The sequence below is a fragment of the Phalangium opilio genome, unplaced genomic scaffold, assembly GCF_054372755.1.
Source record: "Phalangium opilio isolate 3A_F unplaced genomic scaffold, DU_Popi_V2 ptg000090l_1, whole genome shotgun sequence".
In the NCBI taxonomy this organism is placed as follows: domain Eukaryota; kingdom Metazoa; phylum Arthropoda; class Arachnida; order Opiliones; family Phalangiidae; genus Phalangium; species Phalangium opilio.
In genome coordinates, this window is record NW_028324195.1 from 743,074 (window position 1) to 762,409 (window position 19,336).

General features: G+C 46.2%; 13 non-coding genes across 13 annotated transcripts; all 13 read left to right on the forward strand.

Moving 5' to 3' along the window:
• Nucleotides 1-856: 856 nt before the first annotated feature.
• On the forward strand, nt 857-930 carry TRNAP-AGG (transfer RNA proline (anticodon AGG)). The gene has a single exon. It is a non-coding gene; the product is annotated as a tRNA-Pro (tRNA).
• A 4,424-nt stretch (nt 931-5,354) lies between these two features.
• TRNAP-CGG (transfer RNA proline (anticodon CGG)) lies at nt 5,355-5,426 on the forward strand. Its single transcript has one exon. It is a non-coding gene; the product is annotated as a tRNA-Pro (tRNA).
• Nucleotides 5,427-6,802: 1,376 nt separating this feature from the next.
• On the forward strand, nt 6,803-6,876 carry TRNAP-AGG (transfer RNA proline (anticodon AGG)). The gene has a single exon. It is a non-coding gene; the product is annotated as a tRNA-Pro (tRNA).
• Nucleotides 6,877-13,231: 6,355 nt separating this feature from the next.
• Nucleotides 13,232-13,304, forward strand: TRNAP-AGG (transfer RNA proline (anticodon AGG)). The gene has a single exon. It is a non-coding gene; the product is annotated as a tRNA-Pro (tRNA).
• A 140-nt stretch (nt 13,305-13,444) lies between these two features.
• Nucleotides 13,445-13,517, forward strand: TRNAP-AGG (transfer RNA proline (anticodon AGG)). The gene has a single exon. It is a non-coding gene; the product is annotated as a tRNA-Pro (tRNA).
• Nucleotides 13,518-13,604: 87 nt separating this feature from the next.
• TRNAP-AGG (transfer RNA proline (anticodon AGG)) lies at nt 13,605-13,677 on the forward strand. Its single transcript has one exon. It is a non-coding gene; the product is annotated as a tRNA-Pro (tRNA).
• Nucleotides 13,678-15,370: 1,693 nt separating this feature from the next.
• On the forward strand, nt 15,371-15,443 carry TRNAP-AGG (transfer RNA proline (anticodon AGG)). Its single transcript has one exon. It is a non-coding gene; the product is annotated as a tRNA-Pro (tRNA).
• Nucleotides 15,444-15,583: 140 nt separating this feature from the next.
• Nucleotides 15,584-15,656, forward strand: TRNAP-AGG (transfer RNA proline (anticodon AGG)). Its single transcript has one exon. It is a non-coding gene; the product is annotated as a tRNA-Pro (tRNA).
• Nucleotides 15,657-16,385: 729 nt separating this feature from the next.
• On the forward strand, nt 16,386-16,458 carry TRNAP-AGG (transfer RNA proline (anticodon AGG)). The gene has a single exon. It is a non-coding gene; the product is annotated as a tRNA-Pro (tRNA).
• A 140-nt stretch (nt 16,459-16,598) lies between these two features.
• Nucleotides 16,599-16,671, forward strand: TRNAP-AGG (transfer RNA proline (anticodon AGG)). The gene has a single exon. It is a non-coding gene; the product is annotated as a tRNA-Pro (tRNA).
• An 87-nt stretch (nt 16,672-16,758) lies between these two features.
• On the forward strand, nt 16,759-16,831 carry TRNAP-AGG (transfer RNA proline (anticodon AGG)). The gene has a single exon. It is a non-coding gene; the product is annotated as a tRNA-Pro (tRNA).
• Nucleotides 16,832-18,524: 1,693 nt separating this feature from the next.
• Nucleotides 18,525-18,597, forward strand: TRNAP-AGG (transfer RNA proline (anticodon AGG)). Its single transcript has one exon. It is a non-coding gene; the product is annotated as a tRNA-Pro (tRNA).
• Nucleotides 18,598-18,737: 140 nt separating this feature from the next.
• TRNAP-AGG (transfer RNA proline (anticodon AGG)) lies at nt 18,738-18,810 on the forward strand. The gene has a single exon. It is a non-coding gene; the product is annotated as a tRNA-Pro (tRNA).
• The last annotated feature ends 526 nt before the right edge of the window (nt 18,811-19,336 follow it).

Below are 19,336 nucleotides of genomic sequence, written 5' to 3' on the forward strand. Positions count from 1 at the left end.
CAACTAACATCAAGGTAGGCCTAGGGGATGAGCATGTTTCACGGTCATACATGGTCCGTTGGTGTAGGGGTATGATACTCGCTTCGGGTGTGAGTGGTCCCGGGTTCAAATTCTTGACGGAACCGAGTTTTGCAGAAGTAATTTAGCGTCTATTTAAATGCAACTAATTAAATTGCAGGCCTACCATCTGAGCATGTTTTATTGTCATACTTCGTCCGTTGGTCTAGGGGTATGATACTCGCTTCGGGCGTGAGTGGTCCCGGGATAAAATCCCGCACGGACCCGAGTTTTTGCAGAAGTGAATTAGTGACTATTTAAATGCAACTAACTACAGGGTAGGCCTATAAGTTGAGCGGGTTGTTATGTAACACACATGGTCCGTTGGTCTAGGGGTACGATACTCGCTTAGGGTGCGAGTGGTCCCGGGTTCAAATCCCGGAGGAAGCCGACTTTTGCAGATGTAATTTAGCGACTATTTAAATGCACCTAATTAAATTGTAGGCCTACGAGCTGAGCATGTTTCATTGTCATTTTTCGTCCGTTGGTCTAAGGGTATGATACTCGCTTAGGGTGTGAGTGGTCCCGGGTTCAAATCCCGGACGGACCCGAGTTTTTCCAGAAGTAATTTAGCGACTATTTAAATGCAACTAGTTAAATTGTAGGCCTACGAGCTGAGCATGTTTTATTATCATTTTTCGTCCGTTGGTCTAAGGGTATGGTACTCGCTTCGGGTGTGAGTGGTCCCGGGTTCAAATCCTGGAAGGAAACGAGTTTTGCAGAAGTAATTTAGCGTCTATTTAAATGCAACTAATTAAATTGGAGGCCTACGAGCTGAGCATGTTTCATTGTCATACTTCGTCCGTTGGTCTAGGGGTATGATACTCGCTTAGGGTGTGAGTGGTCCCGGGTTCAAGTCCCGGACGGACCCGAGTTTTTCCAGAAGAAATTTAGCGACTATTTAAATGCAACTAGTTAAATTGTAGGCCTACGAGCTGAGCATGTTTTATTGTCATTTTTCGTCCGTTGGTCTAAGGGTATGGTACTCGCTTAGGGTGTGAGTGGTCCCGGGTTCAAATCCCGGACGGACCCGAGTTTTACCAGAAGTAATTTAGTGACTATTTAAACGCAACTAACATCAAGGTAGGCCTAGGGGATGAGCTAGTTTCAGGGTCATACATGGTCCGTTGGTGTAGGGGTATGATACTCGCTTCGGGTGTGAGTGGTCCCGGGTTCAAATCCTTGACGGAACCGAGTTTTGCAGAAGTAATTTAGCGTCTATTTAAATGCAACTAATTAAATTGCAGGCCTACGAGCTGAGCATGTTTCATTGTCATACTTCGTCCGTTGGTCTAAGGGTATGATACTCGCTTACGGTGTGAGTGGTCCCGGGTTCAAATCCCGGACGGATCCGAGTTTTTCCAGAAGTAATTTAGCGACTATTTAAATGCAACTAGTTAAATTGTAGGCCTACGAGCTGAGCATGTTTTATTGTCATTTTTCGTCCGTTGGTCTAAGGGTATGGTACTCGCTTCGGGTGTGAGTGGTCCCGGGTTCAAATCCTGGGTTGGAAACGAGTTTTGCAGAAGTAATTTAGCGTCTATTTAAATGCAACTAATTAAATTGCAGGCCTACGAGCTGAGCATGTTTCATTGTCATACTTCGTCCGTTGGTCTAGGGGTATGATACTCGCTTCGGGCGTGAGTGGTCCCGGGATCAAATCCCGGACGGACCCGAGTTTTTCCAGAAGTAATTTAGCGACTATTTAAATGCAACTAGTTAAATTGTAGGCCTACGAGCTGAGCATGTTTTATTGTCATTTTTCGTCCGTTGGTCTAAGGGTATGGTACTCGCTTAGGGTGTGAGTGGTCCCGGGTTCAAATCCCGGACGGACCCGAGTTTTACCAGAAGTAATTTAGTGACTATTTAAACGCAACGAACATCAAGGTAGGCCTAGGGGATGAGCATGTTTCAGGGTCATACATGGTCCGTTGGTGTAGGGGTATGATACTCGCTTCGGGTGTGAGTGGTCCCGGGTTCAAATCCTTGACGGAACCGAGTTTTGCAGAAGTAATTTAGCGTCTATTTAAATGCAACTAATTAAATTGCAGGCCTACGAGCTGAGCATGTTTCAGGGTCATACATGGTCCGTTGGTCTAGGGGTATGATACTCGCTTCGGGTGTGAGTGGTCCCGGGTTCAAATCCTGGACGGAAACTAGTTTTGCAGAAGTAATTTAGCGTCTATGTAAATGCACCTAATTAAATTGTAGGCCTACGAGCTGAGCATGTTTCTGTGTCATACTTCGTCCGTTGGTCTAAGGGTATGATACTCGCTTAGGGTGTGAGTGGTCCCGGGTTCAAATCCCGGACGGACCCGAGTTTTTCCAGAAGTAATTTAGCGACTAATTAAATGCAACTAGTTAAATTGTAGGCCTACGAGCTGAGCATGTTTTATTGTCATTTTTCGTCCGTTGGTCTAAGGGTATGGTACTCGCTTAGGGTGTGAGTGGTCCCGGGTTCAAATCCCGGACGGACCCGAGTTTTACCAGATGTAATTTAGTGACTATTTAAACGCAACTTACATCAAGGTAGGCCTAGGGGATGAGCATGTTTCAGGGTCATACATGGTCCGTTGGTGTAGGGGTATGATACTCGCTTTGGGTGTGAGTGGTCCCGGGTTCAAATCCTTGACGGAACCGAGTTTTGCAGAAGTAATTTAGCGTCTATTTAAATGCAACTAATTAAATTGCAGGCCTACGAGCTGAGTATGTTTCATTGTCATACTTCGTCCGTTGGTCTAGGGGTATGATACTCGCTTCGGGCGTGAGTGGTCCCGGGATCAAATCCCGGACGGACCCGAGTTTTTCCAGAAGTAATTTAGCGACTATTTAAATGCAACTAGTTAAATTGTAGGCCTACGAGCTGAGCATGTTTTATTGTCATTTTTCGTCCGTTGGTCTAAGGATATGGTACTCGCTTAGGGTGTGAGTGGACCCGGGTTCAAATCCCGGACGGACCCGAGTTTTACCAGAAGTAATTTAGTGACTATTTAAACGCAACTAACATCAAGGTAGGCCCAGGGGATGAGCATGTTTCAGGGTCATACATGGTCCGTTGGTGTAGGGGTATGATACTCGCTTCGGGTGTGAGTGGTCCCGGGTTCAAATCCTGGACGGAAACTAGTTTTGCAGAAGTAATTTAGCGTCTATTTAAATGCACCTAATTAAATTGTAGGCCTACGAGCTGAGCATGTTTCTGTGTCATACTTCGTCCGTTGGTCTAGGAGTATGATACTCGCTTCGGGCGTTAGTGGTCCCGGGATCAAATCCCGGACGGACCCGAGTTTTTCCAGAATTAATTTAGCGACTATTTAAATGCAACTAGTTAAATTGTAGGCCTACGAGCTGAGCATGTTTTATTGTCATATTTCGTCCGTTGGTCTAAGGGTATGGTACTCGCTTCGGGTGTGAGTGGTCCCGGGTTCAAATCCTGGACGGAAACGAGTTTTGCAGAAGTAATTTAGCGTCTATTTAAATGCAACTAATTAAATTGCAGGCCTACGAGCTGAGCATGTTTCATTGTCATACTTCGTCCGTTGGTCTAGGGGTATGATACTCGCTTCGGGCGTGAGTGGTCCCGGGATCAAATCCCGGACGGACCCGAGTTTTTCCAGAAGTAATTTAGCGACTATTTAAATGCAACTAGTTAAATTGTAGGCCTACGAGCTGAGCATGTTTTATTGTCATTTTTCGTCCGTTGGTCTAAGGATATGGTACTCGCTTAGGGTGTGAGTGGACCCGGGTTCAAATCCCGGACGGACCCGAGTTTTACCAGAAGTAATTTAGTGACTATTTAAACGCAACTAACATCAAGGTAGGCCTAGGGGATGAGCATGTTTCAGGGTCATACATGGTCCGTTGGTGTAGGGGTATGATACTCGCTTCGGGTGTGAGTGGTCCCGGGTTCAAATCCTGGACGGAAACTAGTTTTGCAGAAGTAATTTAGCGTCTATTTAAATGCACCTAATTAAATTGTAGGCCTACGAGCTGAGCATGTTTCTGTGTCATACTTCGTCCGTTGGTCTAGGAGTATGATACTCGCTTCGGGCGTTAGTGGTCCCGGGATCAAATCCCGGACGGACCCGAGTTTTTCCAGAAGTAATTTAGCGACTATTTAAATGCAACTAGTTAAATTTTAGGCCTACGAGCTGAGCATGTTTTATTGTCATTTTTCGTCCGTTGGTCTAAGGGTATGGTACTCGCTTAGGGTGTGAGTGGTCCCGGGTTCAAATCCCGGACGGACCCGAGTTTTACCAGAAGTAATTTAGTGACTATTTAAACGCAACTAACATCAAGGTAGGCCTAGGGGATGAGCATGTTTCAGGGTCATACATGGTCCGTTGGTGTAGGGGTATGATACTCGCTTCGGGTGTGAGTGGTCCCGGGTTCAAATCCTTGACGGAACCGAGTTTTGCAGAAGTAATTTAGCGTCTATTTAAATGCACCTAATTAAATTGTGGGCCTACGAGCTGAGCATGTTTCTGTGTCACACTTCGTCCGTTTGTCTAAGGGTATGATACTCGCTTAGGGTGTGAGTGGTCCCGGGTTCAAATCCCGGACGGATCCGAGTTTTTCCAGAAGTAATTTAGCGACTATTTAAATGCAACTAGTTAAATTGTAGGCCTACGAGCTGAGCATGTTTTATTGTCATTTTTCGTCCGTTGGTCTAAGGGTATGGTACTCGCTTCGGGTGTGAGTGGTCCCGGGTTCAAATCCTGGACGGAAACGAGTTTTGCAGAAGTAATTTAGCGTCTATTTAAATGCAACTAATTAAATTGCAGGCCTACGAGCTGAGCATGTTTCATTGTCATACTTCGTCCGTTGGTCTAGGGGTATGATACTCGCTTCGGGCGTGAGTGGTCCCGGGATCAAATCCCGGACGGACCCGAGTTTTTCCAGAAGTAATTTAGCGACTATTTAAATGCAACTAGTTAAATTGTAGGCCTACGAGCTGAGCATGTTTTGTTGTCATTTTTCGTCCGTTGGTCTAAGGGTATGGTACTCGCTTAGGGTGTGAGCGGTCCCGGGTTCAAATCCCGGACGGACCCGAGTTCTACCAGAAGTAATTTAGTGACTATTTAAACGCAACTAACATCAAGGTAGGCCTAGGGGATGAGCATGTTTCAGGGTCATACATGGTCCGTTGTTGTAGGGGTATGATACTCGCTTCGGGTGTGAGTGGTCCCGGGTTCAAATCCTTGACGGAACCGAGTTTTGCAGAAGTAATTTAGCGTCTATTTAAATGCAACTAATTAAATTGCAGGCCTACGAGCTGAGCATGTTTCAGGGTCATACATGGTCCGTTGGTCTAGGGGTATGATACTCGCTTCGGGTGTGAGTGGTCCCGGGTTCAAATCCCGGACGGACCCGAGTTTTACCAGAAGTAATTTAGTGACTATTTAAACGCAACTAACATCAAGGTAGGCCTAGGGGATGAGCATGTTTCAGGGTCATACATGGTCCGTTGGTGTAGGGGTATGATACTCGCTTCGGGTGTGAGTGGTCCCGGGTTCAAATCCTAGACGGAACCGAGTTTTGCAGAAGTAATTTAGCGTCTATTTAAATGCACCTAATTAAATTGTAGGCCTACGAGCTGAGCATGTTTCTGTGTCACACTTCGTCCGTTTGTCTAAGGGTATGATACTCGCTTAGGGTGTGAGTGGTCCCGGGTTCAAATCCCGGACGGATCCGAGTTTTTCCAGAAGTAATTTAGCGACTATTTAAATGCAACTAGTTAAATTGTAGGCCTACGAGCTGAGCATGTTTTATTGTCATTTTTCGTCCGTTGGTCTAAGGGTATGATACTCGCTTAGGGTGTGAGTGGTCCCGGGTTCAAATCCTGGACGGACGGACCCGAGTTTTTCCAGAAGTAATTTAGCGACTATTTAAATGCAACTAGTTAAATTGTAGGCCTACGAGCTGAGCATGTTTCATTGTCATATTTCGTCCGTTGGTCAAAGGGTATGATACTCGCTTAGGGTGTGAGTGGTCCCGGGTTCAAATCCCGGACGGAAACGAGTTTTGCAGAAGTAATTTAGTGACTATTTAAACGCAACTAACATCAAGGTAGGCCTACGGGATGAGCATGTTTCAGGGTCATACATGGTCCGTTGGTCTAGGAGTATGATACTCGCTTCGGGTGTGAGTGGTCCCGGGTTCAAATCCTTGACGGAACCGAGTTTTGCAGAAGTAATTTAGCGTCTATTTAAATGCAACTAATTAAATTGCAGGCCTACGAGCTGAGCATGTTTCAGGGTCATACATGGTCCGTTGGTCTAGGGGTATGATACTCGCTTCGGGTGTGAGTGGTCTCGGGTTCAAATCCTGGACGGAAACGAGTTTTGCAGAAGTAATTTAGCGTCTATTTAAATGCACCTAATTAAATTGTAGGCCTACGAGCTGAGCATGTTTCTGTGTCATACTTCGTCCGTTGGTCTAGGGGTATGATACTCGCTTCGGGCGTGAGTGGTCCCGGGATCAAATCCCGGACGGACCCGAGTTTTTCCAGAAGTAATTTAGCGACTATTTAAACGCAACTAACATCAAGGTAGGCCTAGGGGATGAGCATGTTTCAGGGTCATACATGGTCCGTTGGTGTAGGGGTATGATACTCGCTTCGGGTGTGAGTGGTCCCGGGTTCAAATCCTGGACGGAAACGAGTTTTGCAGAAGTAATTTAGCGTCTATTTAAATGCAACTAATTAAATTGCAGGCCTACGAGCTGAGCATGTTTCATTGTCATACTTCGTCCGTTGGTCTAGGGGTATGATACTCGCTTAGGGTGTGAGTGGTCCCGGGTTCAAATCCCGGACGGACCCGAGTTTTTCCAGAAGTAATTTAGCGACTAATTAAATGCAACTAGTTAAATTGTAGGCCTACGAGCTGAGCATGTTTTATTGTCATTTTTCGTCCGTTGGTCTAAGGGTATGGTACTCGCTTAGGGTGTGAGTGGTCCCGGGTTCAAATCCCGGACGGACCCGAGTTTTACCAGAAGTAATTTAGTGACTATTTAAACGCAACTAACATCAAGGTAGGCCTAGGGGATGAGCATGTTTCAGGGTCATACATGGTCCGTTGGTGTAGGGGTATGATACTCGCTTTGGGTGTGAGTGGTCCCGGGTTCAAATCCTTGACGGAACCGAGTTTTGCAGAAGTAATTTAGCGTCTATTTAAATGCAACTAATTAAATTGCAGGCCTACGAGCTGAGCATGTTTCATTGTCATACTTCGTCCGTTGGTCTAGGGGTATGATACTCGCTTCGGGCGTGAGTGGTCCCGGGATCAAATCCTGGACGGAAACTAGTTTTGCAGAAGTAGTTTAGCGTCTATTTAAATGCACCTAATTAAATTGTAGGCCTACGAGCTGAGCATGTTTCTGTGTCATACTTCGTCCGTTGGTCTAGGAGTATGATACTCGCTTCGGGCGTTAGTGGTCCCGGGATCAAATCCCGGACGGACCCGAGTTTTTCCAGAATTAATTTAGCGACTATTTAAATGCAACTAGTTAAATTGTAGGCCTACGAGCTGAGCATGTTTTATTGTCATATTTCGTCCGTTGGTCTAAGGGTATGGTACTCGCTTCAGGTGTGAGTGGTCCCGGGTTCAAATCCTGGACGGAAACGAGTTTTGCAGAAGTAATTTAGCGTCTATTTAAATGCAACTAATTAAATTGCAGGCCTACGAGCTGAGCATGTTTCATTGTCATACTTCGTCCGTTGGTCTAGGGGTATGATACTCGATTAGGGTGTGAGTGGTCCCGGGTTCAAATCCCGGACGGACCCGAGTTTTTCCAGAAGTAATTTAGCGACTATTTAAATGCAACTAGTTAAATTTTAGGCCTACGAGCTGAGCATGTTTTATTGTCATTTTTCGTCCGTTGGTCTAAGGGTATGGTACTCGCTTAGGGTGTGAGTGGTCCCGGGTTCAAATCCCGGACGGACCCGAGTTTTACCAGAAGTAATTTAGTGACTATTTAAACGCAACTAACATCAAGGTAGGCCTAGGGGATGAGCATGTTTCAGGGTCATACATGGTCCGTTGGTGTAGGGGTATGATACTCGCTTTGGGTGTGAGTGGTCCCGGGTTCAAATCCTTGACGGAACCGAGTTTTGCAGAAGTAATTTAGCGTCTATTTAAATGCAACTAATTAAATTGCAGGCCTACGAGCTGAGCATGTTTCATTGTCATACTTCGTCCGTTGGTCTAGGGGTATGATACTCGCTTCGGGCGTGAGTGGTCCCGGGATCAAATCCCGGACGGACCCGAGTTTTTCCAGAAGTAATTTAGCGACTATTTAAATGCAACTAGTTAAATTTTAGGCCTACGAGCTGAGCATGTTTTATTGTCATTTTTCGTCCGTTGGTCTAAGGGTATGGTACTCGCTTAGGGTGTGAGTGGTCCCGGGTTCAAATCCCGGACGGACCCGAGTTTTACCAGAAGTAATTTAGTGACTATTTAAACGCAACTAACATCAAGGTAGGCCTAGGGGATGAGCATGTTTCAGGGTCATACATGGTCCGTTGGTGTAGGGGTATGATACTCGCTTTGGGTGTGAGTGGTCCCGGGTTCAAATCCTTGACGGAACCGAGTTTTGCAGAAGTAATTTAGCGTCTATTTAAATGCAACTAATTAAATTGCAGGCCTACGAGCTGAGCATGTTTCATTGTCATACTTCGTCCGTTGGTCTAGGGGTATGATACTCGCTTCGGGCGTGAGTGGTCCCGGGTTCAAATCCTGGACGGAAACGAGTTTTGCAGAAGTAATTTAGCGTCTATTTAAATGCACCTAATTAAATTGTAGGCCTACGAGCTGAGCATGTTTCTGTGTCATACTTCGTCCGTTGGTCTAAGGGTATGATACTCGCTTAGGGTGTGAGTGGTCCCGGGTTCAAATCCCGGACGGATCCGAGTTTTTCCAGAAGTAATTTAGCGACTATTTAAATGCAACTAGTTAAATTGTAGGCCTACGAGCTGAACATGTTTCATTGTCATTTTTCGTCCGTTGGTCTAAGGGTATGATACGCGCTTAGGGTGTGAGTGGTCCCGGGTTCAAATCCTGGACGGACGGACCCGAGTTTTTCCAGAAGTAATTTAGCGACTATTTAAATGCAACTAGTTAAATTGTAGGCCTACGAGCTGAGCATGTTTCATTGTCATTTTTCGTCCGTTGGTCAAAGGGTATGATACTCGCTTAGGGTGTGAGTGGTCCCGGTTTCAAATCCCGGACGGAAACGAGTTTTGCAGAAGTAATTTAGTGACTATTTAAACGCAACTAACATCAAGGTAGGCCTACGGGATGAGCATGTTTCAGGGTCATACATGGTCCGTTGGTCTAGGGGTATGATACTCGCTTCGGGTGTGAGTGGTCCCGGGTTCAAATCCTTGACGGAACCGAGTTTTGCAGAAGTAATTTAGCGTCTATTTAAATGCAACTAATTAAATTGCAGGCCTACGAGCTGAGCATGTTTCAGGGTCATACATGGTCCGTTGGTCTAGGGGTATGATACTCGCTTCGGGTGTGAGTGGTCCCGGGTTCAAATCCTGGACGGAAACGAGTTTTGCAGAAGTAATTTAGCGTCTATTTAAATGCAACTAATTAAATTGCAGGCCTACGAGCTGAGCATGTTTCATTGTCATACTTCGTCCGTTGGTCTAGGGGTATGATACTCGCTTCGGGCGTGAGTGGTCCCGGGATCAAATCCCGGACGGACCTGAGTTTTTGCAGAAGTCAATTAGTGACTATTTAAATGCAACTAACTACAGGGTAGGCCTATAAGTTGAGCGGGTTGTTATGTAACACACATGGTCCGTTGGTCTAGGGGTGTGATACTCGCTTAGGATGCGAGTGGTCCCGGGTTCAAATCCCGGACGGAGTCGAGTTTTGCAGAAGTAATTTAGCGACTATTTAAATGCACCTAATTAAATTGTAGGCCTACGATCTGAGCATGTTTCATTGTCATTTTTCGTCCGTTTGTCTAAGGGTATGGTACTCGCTTAGGGTGTGAGAGGTCCCGGGTTCAAATCCCGGACGGACCCGAGTTTTACCAGAAGTAATTTAGTGACTATTTAAACGCAACTAACATCAAGGTAGGCCTAGGGGATGAGCATGTTTCAGGGTCATACATGGTCCGTTGGTGTAGGGGTATGATACTCGCTTCGGGTGTGAGTGGTCCCGGGTTCAAATCCTTGACGGAGTCGAGTTTTGCAGAAGTAATTTAGCGTCTATTTAAATGCAACTAATTAAATTGCAGGCCTACGAGCTGAGCATGTTTCAGGGTCATACATGGTCCGTTGGTCTAGGGGTATGATACTCGCTTCGGGTGTGAGTGGTCCCGGGTTCAAATCCTGGACGGAAACGAGTTTTGCAGAAGTAATTTAGCGTCTATGTAAATGCACCTAATTAAATTGTAGGCCTACGAGCTGAGCATGTTTCTGTGTCATACTTCGTCCGTTGGTCTAAGGGTATGATACTCGCTTAGGGTGTGAGTGGTCCCGGGTTCAAATCCCGGACGGATCCGAGTTTTTCCAGAAGTAATTTAGCGACTATTTAAATGCAACTAGTTAAATTGTAGGCCTACGAGCTGAGCATGTTTCATTGTCATTTTTCGTCCGTTGGTCAAAGGGTATGATACTCGCTTAGGGTGTGAGTGGTCCCGGGTTCAAATCCCGGACGGAAACGAGTTTTGCAGAAGTAATTTTGTGACTATTTAAACGCAACTAACATCAAGGTAGGCCTACGGGATGAGCATGTTTCAGGGTCATACATGGTCCGTTGGTCTAGGGGTATGATACTCGCTTCGGGTGTGAGTGGTCCCGGGTACAAATCCTGGACGGAAACGAGTTTTGCAGTAGTAATTTAGCGTCTATTTAAATGCACCTAAATAAATTGTAGGCCTACGAGCTGAGCATGTTTCTGTGTCATACTTCGTCCGTTGGTCTAAGGGTATGATACTCGCTTAGGGTGTGAGTGGTCCCGGGTTCATTCCCGGACGGAAACGAGTTTTGCAGAAGTAATTTAGTGACTATTTGAACGCAACTAACATCAAGGTAGGCCTACAGGATGAGCATGTTTCAGGGTCATACGTGGTCCGTTGGTCTAGGGGTATGATTCTCGCTTCGGGTGTGAGTGGTCCCGGGTTCGAATCCTGGACGGAAACGAGTTTTTCCAGAAGTAATTTAGCGACTATTTAAATGCAGCTAGTTAAATTGTAGGCCTACGAGCTGAGCATGTTTCATTGTCATTTTTCGTCCGTTGGTCTAAGGGTATGATACGCGCTTAGGCTGTGAGTGGTCCCGGGTTCAAATCCTGGACGGACGGACCCGAGTTTTTCCAGAAGTAATTTAGCGACTATTTAAATGCAACTAGTTAAATTGTAGGCCTACGAGCTGAGCATGTTTCATTGTCATTTTTCGTCCGTTGGTCAAAGGGTATGATACTCGCTTAGGGTGTGAGTGGTCCCGGGTTCAAATCCCGGACGGAAACGAGTTTTGCAGAAGTAATTTAGTGACTATTTAAACGCAACTAACATCAAGGTAGGCCTACGGGATGAGCATGTTTCAGGGTCATACATGGTCCGTTGGTCTAGGGGTATGATACTCGCTTCGGGTGTGAGTGGTCCCGGGTTCAAATCCTTGACGGAACCGAGTTTTGCAGAAGTAATTTAACGTCTATTTAAATGCAACTAGTTAAATTGCAGGCCTACGAGCTGAGCATGTTTCAGGGTCATACATGGTCCGTTGGTCTAGGGGTATGATACTCGCTTCGGGTGTGAGTGGTCCCGGGTTCAAATCCTGGACGGAAACGAGTTTTGCAGAAGTAATTTAGCGTCTATTTAAATGCAACTAATTAAATTGCAGGCCTACGAGCTGAGCATGTTTCATTGTCATACTTCGTCCGTTGGTCTAGGGGTATGATACTCGCTTCGGGCGTGAGTGGTCCCGGGATCAAATCCCGGACGGACCTGAGTTTTTGCAGAAGTCAATTAGTGACTATTTAAATGCAACTAACTACAGGGTAGGCCTATAAGTTGAGCGGGTTGTTATGTAACACACATGGTCCGTTGGTCTAGGGGTGTGATACTCGCTTAGGATGCGAGTGGTCCCGGGTTCAAATCCCGGACGGAGTCGAGTTTTGCAGAAGTAATTTAGCGACTATTTAAATGCACCTAATTAAATTGTAGGCCTACGATCTGAGCATGTTTCATTGTCATTTTTCGTCCGTTGGTCTAAGGGTATGGTACTCGCTTAGGGTGTGAGAGGTCCCGGGTTCAAATCCCGGACGGACCCGAGTTTTACCAGAAGTAATTTAGTGACTATTTAAACGCAACTAACATCAAGGTAGGCCTAGGGGATGAGCATGTTTCAGGGTCATACATGGTCCGTTGGTGTAGGGGTATGATACTCGCTTCGGGTGTGAGTAGTCCCGGGTTCAAATCCTTGACGGAACCGAGTTTTGCAGAAGTAATTTAGCGTCTATTTAAATGCAACTAATTAAATTGCAGGCATACGAGCTGAGCATGTTTCAGGGTCATACATGGTCCGTTGGTCTAGGGGTATGATACTCGCTTCGGGTGTGAGTGGTCCCGGGATCAAATCCTGGACGGAAACGAGTTTTGCAGTAGTAATTTAGCGTCTATTTAAATGCACCTAATTAAATTGTAGGCCTACGAGCTGAGCATGTTTCTGTGTCATACTTCGTCCGTTGGTCTAAGGGTATGATACTCGCTTAGGGTGTGAGTGGTCCCGGGTTCATTCCCGGACGGAAACGAGTTTTGCAGAAGTAATTTAGTGACTATTTGAACGCAACTAACATCAAGGTAGGCCTACAGGATGAGCATGTTTCAGGGTCATACGTGGTCCGTTGGTCTAGGGGTATGATACTCGCTTCGGGTGTGAGTGGTCCCGGGTTCGAATCCTGGACGGAAACGAGTTTTGCAGAAGTAATTTAGCGTCTATTTAAATGCAACTAATTAAATTGCAGGCCTACGAGCTGAGCATGTTTCATTGTCATACTTCGTCCGTTGGTCTAGGGGTATGATACTCGCTTCGGGCGTGAGTGGTCCCGGGATCAAATCCCGGACGGACCCGAGTTTTTGCAGAAGTCAATTAGTGACTATTTAAATGCAACTAACTACAGGGTAGGCCTATAAGTTGAGCGGGTTGTTATGTAACACACATGGTCCGTTGGTCTAGGGGTTTGATACTCGCTTAGGATGCGAGTGGTCCCGGGTTCAAATCCCGGACGGAGTCGAGTTTTGCAGAAGTAATTTAGCGACGATTTAAATGCACCTAATTAAATTGTAGGCCTACGATCTGAGCATGTTTCAGGGTCATACATGGTCCGTTGGTCTAGGGGTATGATACTCGCTTAGGATGCGAGTGGTCACACATGGTCCGTTGGTCTAGGGGTTTGATACTCGCTTAGGATGCGAGTGGTCCCGGGTTCAAATCCCGGACGGAGTCGAGTTTTGCAGAAGTAATTTAGCGACTATTTAAATGCACCTAATTAAATTGTAGGCCTACGATCTGAGCATGTTTCAGGGTCATACATGGTCCGTTGGTCTAGGGGTATGATACTCGCTTAGGATGCGAGTGGTCCCGGGTTCAAATCCCGGACGGAGTCGAGTTTTGCAGAAGTAATTTAGCGACTATTTAAATGCACCTAATTAAATTGTAGGCCTACGATCTGAGCATGTTTCAGGGTCATACATGGTCCGTTGGTCTAGGGGTATGATACTCGCTTCGGGTGTGAGTGGTCCCGGGTTCAAATCCTTGACGGAACCGAGTTTTGCAGAAGTAATTTAACGTCTATTTAAATGCAACTAGTTAAATTGCAGGCCTACGAGCTGAGCATGTTTCAGGGTCATACATGGTCCGTTGGTCTAGGGGTATGATACTCGCTTCGGGTGTGAGTGGTCCCGGGTTCAAATCCTGGACGGAAACGAGTTTTGCAGAAGTAATTTAGCGTCTATTTAAATGCAACTAATTAAATTGCAGGCCTACGAGCTGAGCATGTTTCATTGTCATACTTCGTCCGTTGGTCTAGGGGTATGATACTCGCTTCGGGCGTGAGTGGTCCCGGGATCAAATCCCGGACGGACCTGAGTTTTTGCAGAAGTCAATTAGTGACTATTTAAATGCAACTAACTACAGGGTAGGCCTATAAGTTGAGCGGGTTGTTATGTAACACACATGGTCCGTTGGTCTAGGGGTGTGATACTCGCTTAGGATGCGAGTGGTCCCGGGTTCAAATCCCGGACGGAGTCGAGTTTTGCAGAAGTAATTTAGCGACTATTTAAATGCACCTAATTAAATTGTAGGCCTACGATCTGAGCATGTTTCATTGTCATTTTTCGTCCGTTGGTCTAAGGGTATGGTACTCGCTTAGGGTGTGAGAGGTCCCGGGTTCAAATCCCGGACGGACCCGAGTTTTACCAGAAGTAATTTAGTGACTATTTAAACGCAACTAACATCAAGGTAGGCCTAGGGGATGAGCATGTTTCAGGGTCATACATGGTCCGTTGGTGTAGGGGTATGATACTCGCTTCGGGTGTGAGTAGTCCCGGGTTCAAATCCTTGACGGAACCGAGTTTTGCAGAAGTAATTTAGCGTCTATTTAAATGCAACTAATTAAATTGCAGGCATACGAGCTGAGCATGTTTCAGGGTCATACATGGTCCGTTGGTCTAGGGGTATGATACTCGCTTCGGGTGTGAGTGGTCCCGGGATCAAATCCTGGACGGAAACGAGTTTTGCAGTAGTAATTTAGCGTCTATTTAAATGCACCTAATTAAATTGTAGGCCTACGAGCTGAGCATGTTTCTGTGTCATACTTCGTCCGTTGGTCTAAGGGTATGATACTCGCTTAGGGTGTGAGTGGTCCCGGGTTCATTCCCGGACGGAAACGAGTTTTGCAGAAGTAATTTAGTGACTATTTGAACGCAACTAACATCAAGGTAGGCCTACAGGATGAGCATGTTTCAGGGTCATACGTGGTCCGTTGGTCTAGGGGTATGATACTCGCTTCGGGTGTGAGTGGTCCCGGGTTCGAATCCTGGACGGAAACGAGTTTTGCAGAAGTAATTTAGCGTCTATTTAAATGCAACTAATTAAATTGCAGACCTACGAGCTAAGCATGTTTCATTGTCATACTTCGTCCGTTGGTCTAGGGGTATGATACTCGCTTCGGGTGTGAGTGGTCCCGGGATCAAATCCCGGACGGACCCGAGTTTTTGCAGAAGTCAATTAGTGACTATTTAAATGCAACTAACTACAGGGTAGGCCTATAAGTTGAGCGGGTTGTTATGTAACACACATGGTCCGTTGGTCTAGGGGTTTGATACTCGCTTAGGATGCGAGTGGTCCCGGGTTCAAATCCCGGACGGAGTCGAGTTTTGCAGAAGTAATTTAGCGACGATTTAAATGCACCTAATTAAATTGTAGGCCTACGATCTGAGCATGTTTCAGGGTCATACATGGTCCGTTGGTCTAGGGGTATGATACTCGCTTAGGATGCGAGTGGTCACACATGGTCCGTTGGTCTAGGGGTTTGATACTCGCTTAGGATGCGAGTGGTCCCGGGTTCAAATCCCGGACGGAGTCGAGTTTTGCAGAAGTAATTTAGCGACTATTTAAATGCACCTAATTAAATTGTAGGCCTACGATCTGAGCATGTTTCAGGGTCATACATGGTCCGTTGGTCTAGGGGTATGATACTCGCTTAGGATGCGAGTGGTCCCGGGTTCAAATCCTGGACGGAAACGAGTTTTGCAGTAGTAATTTAGCGTCTATTTAAATGCACCTAATTAAATTGTAGGCCTACGAGCTGAGCATGTTTCTGTGTCATACTTCGTCCGTTGGTCTAAGGGTATGATACTCGCTTAGGGCGTGAGTGGTCCCGGGTTCATTCCCGGACGGAAACGAGTTTTGCAGAAGTAATTTAGTGACTATTTGAACGCAACTAACATCAAGGTAGGTCTACAGGATGAGCATGTTTCAGGGTCATACGTGGTCCGTTGGTCTAGGGGTATGATACTCGCTTCGGGTGTGAGTGGTCCCGGGTTCGAATCCTGGACGGAAACGAGTTTTGCAGAAGTAATTTAGCGTCTATTTAAATGCAACTAATTAAATTGCAGACCTACGAGCTAAGCATGTTTCATTGTCATACTTCGTCCGTTGGTCTAGGGGTATGATACTCGCTTCGGGTGTGAGTGGTCCCGGGATCAAATCCCGGACGGACCCGAGTTTTTGCAGAAGTCAATTAGTGACTATTTAAATGCAACTAACTACAGGGTAGGCCTATAAGTTGAGCGGGTTGTTATGTAACACACATGGTCCGTTGGTCTAGGGGTTTGATACTCGCTTAGGATGCGAGTGGCCCCGGGTTCAAATCCCGGACGGAGTCGAGTTTTGCAGAAGTAATTTAGCGACTATTTAAATGCACCTAATTAAATTGTAGGCCTACGATCTGAGCATGTTTCAGGATCATACATGGTCCGTTGGTCTAGGGGTATGATACTCGCTTAGGATGCGAGTGGTCACACATGGTCCGTTGGTCTAGGGGTTTGATACTCGCTTAGGATGCGAGTGGTCCCGGGTTCAAATCCCGGACGGAGTCGAGTTTTGCAGAAGTAATTTAGCGACTATTTAAATGCACCTAATTAAATTGTAGGCCTACGATCTGAGCATGTTTCAGGGTCATACATGGTCCGTTGGTCTAGGGGTATGATACTCGCTTAGGATGCGAGTGGTCCCGGGTTCAAATCCCGGACGGAGTCGAGTTTTGCAGAAGTAATTTAGCGACTATTTAAATGCACCTAATTAAATTGTAGGCCTACGATCTGAGCATGTTTCAGGGTCATACATGGTCCGTTGGTCTAGGGGTATGATACTCGCTTCGGGTGTGAGTGGTCCCGGGTTCAAATCCTTGACGGAACCGAGTTTTGCAGAAGTAATTTAACGTCTATTTAAATGCAACTAGTTAAATTGCAGGCCTACGAGCTGAGCATGTTTCAGGGTCATACATGGTCCGTTGGTCTAGGGGTATGATACTCGCTTCGGGTGTGAGTGGTCCCGGGTTCAAATCCTGGACGGAAACGAGTTTTGCAGAAGTAATTTAGCGTCTATTTAAATGCAACTAATTAAATTGCAGGCCTACGAGCTGAGCATGTTTCATTGTCATACTTCGTCCGTTGGTCTAGGGGTATGATACTCGCTTCGGGCGTGAGTGGTCCCGGGATCAAATCCCGGACGGACCTGAGTTTTTGCAGAAGTCAATTAGTGACTATTTAAATGCAACTAACTACAGGGTAGGCCTATAAGTTGAGCGGGTTGTTATGTAACACACATGGTCCGTTGGTCTAGGGGTGTGATACTCGCTTAGGATGCGAGTGGTCCCGGGTTCAAATCCCGGACGGAGTCGAGTTTTGCAGAAGTAATTTAGCGACTATTTAAATGCACCTAATTAAATTGTAGGCCTACGATCTGAGCATGTTTCATTGTCATTTTTCGTCCGTTGGTCTAAGGGTATGGTACTCGCTTAGGGTGTGAGAGGTCCCGGGTTCAAATCCCGGACGGACCCGAGTTTTACCAGAAGTAATTTAGTGACTATTTAAACGCAACTAACATCAAGGTAGGCCTAGGGGATGAGCATGTTTCAGGGTCATACATGGTCCGTTGGTGTAGGGGTATGATACTCGCTTCGGGTGTGAGTAGTCCCGGGTTCAAATCCTTGACGGAACCGAGTTTTGCAGAAGTAATTTAGCGTCTATTTAAATGCAACTAATTAAATTGCAGGCATACGAGCTGAGCATGTTTCAGGGTCATACATGGTCCGTTGGTCTAGGGGTATGATACTCGCTTCGGGTGTGAGTGGTCCCGGGATCAAATCCTGGACGGAAACGAGTTTTGCAGTAGTAATTTAGCGTCTATTTAAATGCACCTAATTAAATTGTAGGCCTACGAGCTGAGCATGTTTCTGTGTCATACTTCGTCCGTTGGTCTAAGGGTATGATACTCGCTTAGGGTGTGAGTGGTCCCGGGTTCATTCCCGGACGGAAACGAGTTTTGCAGAAGTAATTTAGTGACTATTTGAACGCAACTAACATCAAGGTAGGCCTACAGGATGAGCATGTTTCAGGGTCATACGTGGTCCGTTGGTCTAGGGGTATGATACTCGCTTCGGGTGTGAGTGGTCCCGGGTTCGAATCCTGGACGGAAACGAGTTTTGCAGAAGTAATTTAGCGTCTATTTAAATGCAACTAATTAAATTGCAGGCCTACGAGCTGAGCATGTTTCATTGTCATACTTCGTCCGTTGGTCTAGGGGTATGATACTCGCTTCGGGCGTGAGTGGTCCCGGGATCAAATCCCGGACGGACCCGAGTTTTTGCAGAAGTCAATTAGTGACTATTTAAATGCAACTAACTACAGGGTAGGCCTATAAGTTGAGCGGGTTGTTATGTAACACACATGGTCCGTTGGTCTAGGGGTTTGATACTCGCTTAGGATGCGAGTGGTCCCGGGTTCAAATCCCGGACGGAGTCGAGTTTTGCAGAAGTAATTTAGCGACGATTTAAATGCACCTAATTAAATTGTAGGCCTACGATCTGAGCATGTTTCAGGGTCATACATGGTCCGTTGGTCTAGGGGTATGATACTCGCTTAGGATGCGAGTGGTCACACATGGTCCGTTGGTCTAGGGGTTTGATACTCGCTTAGGATGCGAGTGGTCCCGGGTTCAAATCCCGGACGGAGTCGAGTTTTGCAGAAGTAATTTAGCGACTATTTAAATGCACCTAATTAAATTGTAGGCCTACGATCTGAGCATGTTTCAGGGTCATACATGGTCCGTTGGTCTAGGGGTATGATACTCGCTTAGGATGCGAGTGGTCCCGGGTTCAAATCCTGGACGGAAACGAGTTTTGCAGTAGTAATTTAGCGTCTATTTAAATGCACCTAATTAAATTGTAGGCCTACGAGCTGAGCATGTTTCTGTGTCATACTTCGTCCGTTGGTCTAAGGGTATGATACTCGCTTAGGGCGTGAGTGGTCCCGGGTTCATTCCCGGACGGAAACGAGTTTTGCAGAAGTAATTTAGTGACTATTTGAACGCAACTAACATCAAGGTAGGTCTACAGGATGAGCATGTTTCAGGGTCATACGTGGTCCGTTGGTCTAGGGGTATGATACTCGCTTCGGGTGTGAGTGGTCCCGGGTTCGAATCCTGGACGGAAACGAGTTTTGCAGAAGTAATTTAGCGTCTATTTAAATGCAACTAATTAAA